Source organism: Sceloporus occidentalis, unplaced genomic scaffold (assembly GCF_023333645.1).
Source record: "Sceloporus occidentalis isolate IW3139 unplaced genomic scaffold, rSceOcc1.0.p SCAF_10, whole genome shotgun sequence".
Lineage (NCBI taxonomy): Eukaryota > Metazoa > Chordata > Lepidosauria > Squamata > Phrynosomatidae > Sceloporus > Sceloporus occidentalis.
Window position 1 is genome coordinate 37,333,622 of NW_028316990.1, and position 8,952 is coordinate 37,342,573.

At 41.2% G+C, this 8,952-nt stretch overlaps 1 protein-coding gene across 3 annotated transcripts in view; it reads left to right on the plus strand.

Annotated features, from left to right (window-relative positions):
* Window positions 1–8,952, plus strand: part of LOC149306495 (protein cholesin-like) — a 91,705-nt gene that overhangs the window by 23,563 nt on the left and 59,190 nt on the right. The gene's annotated exons all lie outside the window — the stretch shown is intronic.

An 8,952-nucleotide genomic window follows, 5' to 3' on the forward strand; every position in this document is an offset into this window, starting at 1 on the left:
TGGAGGTATGCTGTTTAAATGATGCATGGGTCCTAAGAGTCCGGAAGTCGCGCCAAAGCCACACTCCAATCCTTAGTGCTTGGAGCGCAGCTTTGGCACAGCTTCCGGACTCTTAGGACCCATGCATCATTTAAACAGCATACCTCCAAAGAGACCTGAAGCAGCTTTATTCTGGCCTGTCTGTATCAGGCCTCTGTAATGTATGCATTGGTTCTCAGTGGCTGCATCCACAGTACAGAAATAATCCAGGTTGACACCATTTTAACTGCCATGGCTCAGTGCTGTGGAATTCTGGGAAATGTAGTTGTGACACTAGAGCTCTCTGACAGAGAAGGCTAAACGTCCCACAGAACTACAATTCCCAGAATTCTGTAACAACATTGAGCCATGGAAGTTAAAGCAGAATCAGATTGCTTTATTTATGCAGTGCAGATGCAGCCAGTGTGGTTTGGATTTGGGACTGATGTCAGATCATCCCGCATTCATGGTGCTGAGCTAGAAGGGCCTGTCGTCTGGTCTGATCTGTGGTAGTTTTCTGTGTTCCTACCTATACCCTCCCTCTGCCACATCTTCCTATAAATTGCTTTTTAAATTCCCCTTGATTTCTTGCAATATAGGAGGGCTGCTATTCAGATAACTCCAAAGCTTCTCTCCCTCTCTTTCTTCAGCGCATAGAATTAATTGCATAGTTCCTTGACTCATGGACGGTGTTAATACCGTTTATGGCTTCGAGATTCATGCAGAATGGCTTGATGTTTATAACGGTCAAAGCCTAACCTGTCCTGATATACTGTCAGCCAGCCAGGAAAATGATGTATGTCACACACTAGACTTCTGAAAAACTAAATATATTCTACTTTCTAGCTTCTGTTTGGTCCTGCCATCATTTCAGATTCATCTTATGTATACACTGGCACAAAGGACTGCTGGTTTTTGGGAAAAGGGGGGTATAAATAAAGATGGTGATAATAAAAATGAGGATGAGGATGAGGATGCTTCTGTCCTCCCAGTGCTTGTAATGTGTCTAAGAGTTTCTCTTAGAACAATAGATGTTTTACATTAGTTGTGAAAACTACCAATCCACAACATTAGTAATGGGGCTTTTTTATTTAAAGAGCTTGGTGGAGTTACTAGGGATCGGGGAAAGTATATTGCTTCTTTCAAACTTAAAAAGTTTTAGCACCATTATCTGATTATTTGCTAACTTTGGGCTCTTTGTGTGCATGTTTATGTTTATAGCCGTTATAAATTCCTAAAGATAGGAGTTTCTTAAGGTGAAGCCGAGAGGGAATTAACTGTAATGGCTCAATCATGTGCTGCCATCATGATTCTGTTGCCATGAGAAGGCCTCACTTTTCCCTTTAAGCAAATAATAGACGACGTAAAAAAGATTCAATGGCTGTTTGCTGTACAGAAAATGACTGCAATAAATATGGAACATGTAATTCTATTGGCCACCTAAAAGCACAATTTGTTCATTATCAAAAAAGGTGATTTCCATATAGTTTGTCAGAGGGAATCTGTTGCCAATATTACTCTGGCTTTTTTAAAAAGAAGATATATGGCTTGTCTTGCGATCGGATAAACATTTCATATTTAAAATAATGTAGAAAACTATGTGGAGCTTTAAAAAATGATTAGCACATTTCGAAAGCTAGTTTGTACTGCCCACGCTTTGCGTTGGCATTAAAAATGTTTCTGCATATCTGCAATTAAATATATATAGCATGCTATGTTTGGTATTTCATCTTCTGTTCCCTTTGTAACATAAGCATTTCAGTTTTTGCATTAATCCCCAGATTTAATACAGGGGCTTCTTCAAATCATTCAATAATATGCAAAGCTGATCTGTTCAAGCTGAGTGTATCTATACAATGAATTGCTGGGGCACTGCAATGCCTTGGGTCTTTTTCTTATCAGAGGTTTCCATAGAGTCTCATCTAATAATGGAATAATGTTCCTCCATAAGGCTTTCTTCCATGGCTTATGTCTCTTTAATAGAGTTCTGTCACTGTTGAAATTCTGCACTTTATGCTATACCATTAATTTAAGGGTTCAGTCCTATGTCCATCAAAGAAAGAGCAATATAATATACAAAGAGCCCTGGTGGGTAGGACCAAAGGTCCAGCTAGTGTAATATCCCACTTCCTACAGTGGCCAAAGAGGTCCTTCTTAGAAGGAAGCAAAGCATGAAAGAATAGGTTCCCTTCACACTGCTACTCCATGTTTTCTCTGAACTGGGATGTTATCTTGGGAGTAAATCGTTTGAACTCAACAAAGCCCATTTCTAAGTAAACATGATCAGAGCTGAGCTCTATGTTGGGGCATATCCAGACTCATGAAAAAGTCCAGAAAGTCCCAGATTTTGCTCCTGTTCTTTATTTTGGAGAGCCATGCATGTTTTGTCAGTACCTGGTATGATCAGAGACTTTTTAGACCGGCTCCCTATGTTGGTTTATTTTAACCCAATATAAAATTGGAAAGAACAGGGACTAAAACGGGACCTTTCAATCAGTCTGGATCCAATCTTACTATTTTATTCCAAAACATATATCCTCATATGTAGCTGGAACTGTCTTGTTTGGGGATAGATATCTAGAAATTAAAACCCACTATAAAAATGCAGTAACAAGATCATACATATTCAGTTATCTGGATATGAGTATCTGTGTGTGAAGTGGAATAGTTTATGTAGTATTCACTCTGAATTTTTCATCTCTTACATTTTTACATTGCCTTCCTTGAAAGCCTCCTTCTCTGTGTCCTCATAAAAATCTTCTGCAGTGCATTAGAGCAACTGAAGTATTTCAGTAAAGTCATCTCATCTTTGTTGTGGCAAGGCAAGGATTTGAAGGCTGTCATCAAACATCAGTCAAATTCCAACACTAACCGTTGCACCACATTGGCTGTCTTAGTATTCACTAAACTGGACTGGAGGTTCAAATTCCTGCTTAGCCAAAATTCACTGGGTAACTTTGCAGTAGTCACAGTCTCTTATTCCAGATGTTGTTGGACAGTAGCATAGCCAACTGTGAGGAATGGTGGGAGTTGCAGTCCAACAGTATCTGGAAGGCCACATGTGTTCCAGCCTTGTGTTAATCTAACCTTTCTTTACAGGGTATTTATGACAAGGATGGAAAATACTGTATGCTCTGGTGTGAGCTCCTTGGAGGAGCCCTGCTGTTGCAATGGTTAAATGCCTGTACAGCAGCTGCGAGGTTATGAGTTCGATTCCAGGGGCTCCAGGGTCCACTCAGCCAGGCATCTTTCCGTAGATCGCAAAAATGAGTATCCAGATTGTTGGTGGCAACTAGCTTACACATTGTAAACCACTTAGGGAGTGCTTAGTTCACTGATAAGCGGTATAGAAATGTACTTGCTACTTGCTAGATAGTGTATCTGATCATTGTTGCTTCAGTGGTAGTTTTGTGCACCTCAGCATGCCTTCCTTTCTATATCATGCTCTGGTTGTATTACTCTAGATGTAACCTTCAAGATACTTGCTCTAGAGTATGTATTGAAGGTGGAGGAAGCACCTTGAGTGACTAGGCACCTTTGTCTCCAAGTACACAGCTAGAAACAGGAAGGTAAGCATGGCTAAAACGAGGCTGCTTTACCGCTACTGTGTGAAAGTGAATCACAAAATACTAGGTGTAAAAATACTGCACACAAGGCATAAGACTAAATGGTGTGTATGCATGGGAAGAGGGGGATTTGTCTGCTCCACTGACAGTCATTTGCTAGCGCTCAGTGAGGAATTACGATTTTGATGTAAATGGGATTAGTCCCTTTCCTTTCAAGCTACCAATATGAATTCTACTTCATTAATACACGCCGGAGTGAAAAATCACTTGGGAGTTTGTTATGGTGGAAAAATCCCACAGAAAAGCACTTACTGAGAATAGTAGATCTGCTGAAGCCTGTGCCGTTAGGTGATTAAAATAATGAGCTGGAAGTCAGCACACTCTGGCCCTGTCCTCGGCCTGAGGATCGAGGGCCACGGAGGGGTTGTATCCCCCCCTCCAAAACATAAAGTGCTTCATCTTCCATGCCAGAAATCTGTTACTAAGAAGTGGTACCTAATTTTCTTTTTCCTCTTCCTGCCAAGTCCTTTTTTCATTTTTCTCTAATGTCTTTGAGATTATACACCCATAGATGGGGGACTTATTGCTAATCTTTCTAAGCCACTTTTGGAGCACTTGCATGATGGCACATACCAATGGCACATACCAATCTCCCACCCTCAATGCAAGTATATTGGCTGTAAGGCTGTTTAATGAACATTACTTTTTTGGGGGGAAAGAATATTTACCTTGCTCTCTTTGATTGCATAGCATGATGGCCCATTTTATTACAGTGATTCACGGTGTATTTGCATATAGCTGCATCACTGCCACATCCTTTTGCTTTACTTACCGGTTTCTACTGAATTAATTGCTTTAGAACACTGGCATTTCATGAGATTTATTCAGAATACACTGAGTGCAAGCTGGTGGTCTTCATACTCTCTGCTTTCATGGAGCTCTTTCCACTTTTAATTTGACTGTTGAGGTTTCTGGGCATTTTTGCCATAGGAATCAATAAGGTGTAGAGCAGTGGTTCCCAACCTGTGGGTCGGGACCCCTTTGGGGGTTGAACGTCCCTTTCACAGGGGTCTCCCAAGACCATTGGAAAACACATATTTGCATGTGGCAATGAAAATAATTTTATGGTTGGAGGTCGCAACAACATGAGGAACTGTATTAAAGGGTCATGACATTAGGAAGGTTGAAAACCACTGGAGTAGAAGATTCTGCAAAGTGATCTAAGGTGTGCATTCAGGTTATAGAAGTTATTCATCTTGCAGATATTTCACATTAAATGAGTCTTTGTCGTAGAACAAGCCAGATGCAGTTTTATGCTGCATGCAGGGAAATATGGGAGGTAATGGGCACACTGTATTTTAAGGAATCCTGATATTCTCTCTGAAGAACCCCTGTTTTAGAACTGGGGAACTCAGGAGTTTGCTAGGATATAGTATCTCACTAAAGCAAGGGAATAGTATTTACCTATATTTTACAACTATGGGAAAGGGAGCACCAGTATGCAGTTTGTTTCTTTTAGAGTGGGCCCTCCACATTCCCTGGGGTTAGGGGCACACGACCCCCGCGGAAGTGGGAAAACTGCAAATAAAAGAACACTCCTTTTTTATATTGGAGAGAATACCTCTCCAGGAATCTCTAGGTCCTTCTGTGCTCAAGAGGTTGACCATAGAATTGTGCTGGAGGACCTACAAATGCCTAGAGAAGTGTTCTTTCTAGGAATATAGGTCCTCCAGAATGTAGAGAGGTCTTGCAGCACCCTTGAGACTAACTGAAGGAAAGAAGTTGGCAGCATGAGCTTTCCTAGACTCAAGTCTACTTCCTCAGATGCAGAGGTTGACCGTCGAATCACGCCGGAGGACCTAGAGATTGCTAGAGAGAACCTTTTAATCAAATCCGTGAATAATTAAATCCGCAAAAGCCAAAACCACAAATGTGGAGGGTGACTGCAAATGTTTTTTCTCCTTTAAACTATTTTCCTTCCTCGATTTGTTCATCACATTTTCTCCCAGCTCATGTTCTTCCTTTCCCCCTCTTCTCCTGACTTTGCCTGGCCACTCCGTTTTTAATCCAGAGCCCTTTTGAGGCACTGTGCTGCTAGTGTGTTAAGCTTTATTTGCTTTGGCAATGAAGGTAAAAATGTCCTGGAATCCTGTTCTCAGGCTCTGGGCTCATAAATGATCCCTTGCTGCCAATAGATGGAGCTGAACCATTCCCCGCGACACACAAGAGACGGTTCGGGACGCAAGCACCACAGAGTCAATCTCGAGAGAGAGAAAGCCAGGAGTCGGAATTATTTTCCCCCTGCGTGCGTTTGCTTACAACACTCAAGTCTGGGGACTTCACTTTAATGGCTTTAACTGACAGCTTATTTGAAAGCTTCCAAGCTACATCACTATGTTTAGGAAGCCTTGTTTTAGAAACCGAAGCTATTTTTGTATAGAGGTTTCAGTACAAGAGAGACCTACCCACCTCTCTTTTCTTTTTTTGCTGTACAAGAAAAAGACATACTTCGTCCACAGAAAGTTTGGCACACAACGGCTAGCCGTTCACGACGGATCTGTGCTGTTTTTAACCGTTTAATGCTTATATGTTTTAGCCAAAAGGTTCCTGCATAGTTCTTGTGTTATGTAGTGGTTTTCTTCTAGGAACAAAATGCATGGAAGGGATGAAAGAAATTGCTATACAGTTGAATGCAATGAGAATTGAAGGGGGGCAGCAATTATTTCTGCACAAATGTCTCTAAAAATGAGGAACAAATATATCCTATACATAGAAGAATGTCAACAATGCTGTGTTTAAAAAATATGTGATGTGTGCAACACTTAGTTCCTTTTTTCATCTAAAATAGCAAAGGCAACATTCCCGTTTAGTGCAAATAGACGATTCCCCTTCCCCCTGCTCTCTGTTTAAATAGTTGAAGCATCTGGCTTCTGCAACGTTTAAAAACTGTGACACTTTGATTATTTATCATGCCTCATAAAAGGATCCCAATAGGGAAAAAATCCAATTCTATTTAGGTTTTCTTTAAAAAAAACAACAATGTACGTTTTTTCCCCAGCTGTGATATTTGTAGGCTGTTTGCACAGTTTAAAAGTATTAGGGAAAGGAGGGAGGGAGGGTTAGAAGTCCAGAGCTCTGTGAGTACAATATTTTTGGCTTTCGCTGGTGGTGAAAAATACTTCAGGCTTAAAACAAAGCAGAGAACTTACCTGTGAAGGAAAACGTTCTGCAGATGCAACAGGCTTGGGCTCTCTTTATGATCCGCTTGATGGAAGATAATTGCTGCTCAGAGGGAAATAACAGTTTTAGTGCAACCTCAGCTTCCTGGATTGCAGTGACGTCTTTGGTTTGAAAAACTCAGACTACAAAAACCTACAGTTCTGTAGGGGAACCAGACTTGGTTTCAGAGTAATTCAAACCATACACGTTGCTGCTTTAGCAGGCATATGGCTCCATCATGTGACTTTGAAATTCACGCTGTCTTACGCAGGGGGATATTTCGGTACTTCAGAACAGAAAAGTAGTGTTTAGCCATATATTTTTGAGTATGTGAGGCCATCCAGTGGCTTCTTGCTTAGCGTTTGGTTTTTATTTGAAACATAAAGGCATTCTGCCCGTATTTGCTTGGTACTTGAAAGGTATATTTTCTGAGGCAAGATGTTTTGCATTTTAAAAAAATGCTACAAGTATGAGAAAAATAACATTATATTAAATCCAGTCCTTCAAGCTTCTCCATCACACATTCAGAGACTGATAATGAAGACTTTGATTATAATTAAAAGTTTGAGAATGAAGGTTTCTGCCTTGGAAATCTAACTGGAGTGTGTGTTGTCCACGATACATTGCTATTGTTGTGTACTTTGAAGTTGTTTCTGATTTATGGTGGTTCTAAAAGGATCTTATAGTATGCTTGGCCTTTTGGATCTGCATGGGTTCCATTCTGGAGTCCTGTGCGGACGCCAAAAAACATGGACCTCAAGTCTCATTGTTTTTAATGGCGCCACACATATGCATGGCTCTGCTGCCATTGCCACCATTTGAGAGATGGGGCCGTGCCATCCGCGGATGCTCCAATCCATGGATGGCAAACCTGTGCTTGGGGCAGGCTGGCTGTAGAGTTTTCCTGCCAAGAATTATTCAGAGGCAGTTTCCTATTGCCTTCCATGGAGACCAAGAGAGCGTGAATTGTCCAGGGTCACCCTGTGGGTTTCCATAGCTGAGCAGGGATTTGAACCCTGGTCCCCCACAATCCTAGTCCATGCTCAAAACGCCACTGCTGTCTCCCTGGATGTATTATCCCATCACCTACTAAGCAGCTGAACTGCTTATTGCTATTTCATATGGCCACTTCACAACTCCAGTGTGAGCTTGCCGTCTGTAGACAGCTGCTGTTTATTGTAGCTTTCTGGTATGCGCAACTCTGGGAGAAATGTGTAATATAAATAAATAAATAAATAAATAAGAAATAAATACTTATATGATGTGTTTGATATGTTAAATTCTTTTAATCTCTGACTTGTGTTACATTTTCCTAGCCTCTTGGGCCAAGAATGGGGTAAGTGCATCCTGAGAAACGCATAAGGCTCCCCCAGGACATGTTTAGTCCCCTGCGCTACCCTAAAATGTCCTCATGTCCCCAGACATCACTAAGTGTTTTGAAGATGACTGGCCTGTTTAAATCCCAGGAGAGGCCCTTGCTCAGTCAGGAAGTAAAACAGGCATTTCTGGTTTGCATTATGACTGAAAGAAGACCTTCCTCAAAGCATGAAACTCTCCAGGGAAACCTCAAAAGATGGCAAAATTGCCCCTGATGAGGGTTAATGAAAAAAGTCAAAAGAAGATTTTGGAGATGGCCAGTAGCTGTGGCCTTCATGGTCCCACGGAGCTCCTGAGCTGCCCACAGTTGTCCACAATCATACACATAACCCCTTATATGTAACCCTGGCCTACAGTGACTTTTACTTAATGGTGCATATGATCAAAAAGATAGAATAAAACAAAAATTTAAACAGTTTTCATTTGCATGGAGAAGGCATTTGCTTGCAGAGTTCTGTCCAAAAGCTACTGTCGTTCTTTGAAATGGAGAGAAGGAATCAGAAGTGAGCGTTCTTCTCAAGCGTAGCTCTCCTTCAACGTTTATGTAATCTTTGTTTGATTTGGTTGAATCATCATAGGATCCAGTCATATGAGGTCACTTCATTCGGTTGCCAAACAAGGGCTGCTTTTGGGGAGGGAGGCTGCGGAGCAGTGAATATTTTATAGATGTTGTTTAAACCAATTACACAATTGAAAGACACTTTAGGGCTAGCTTATTTTGCAGTTTAGGAGGTTGCAGTCCTTGTTAAGGTAAGTATTGAACAAAGTTAGA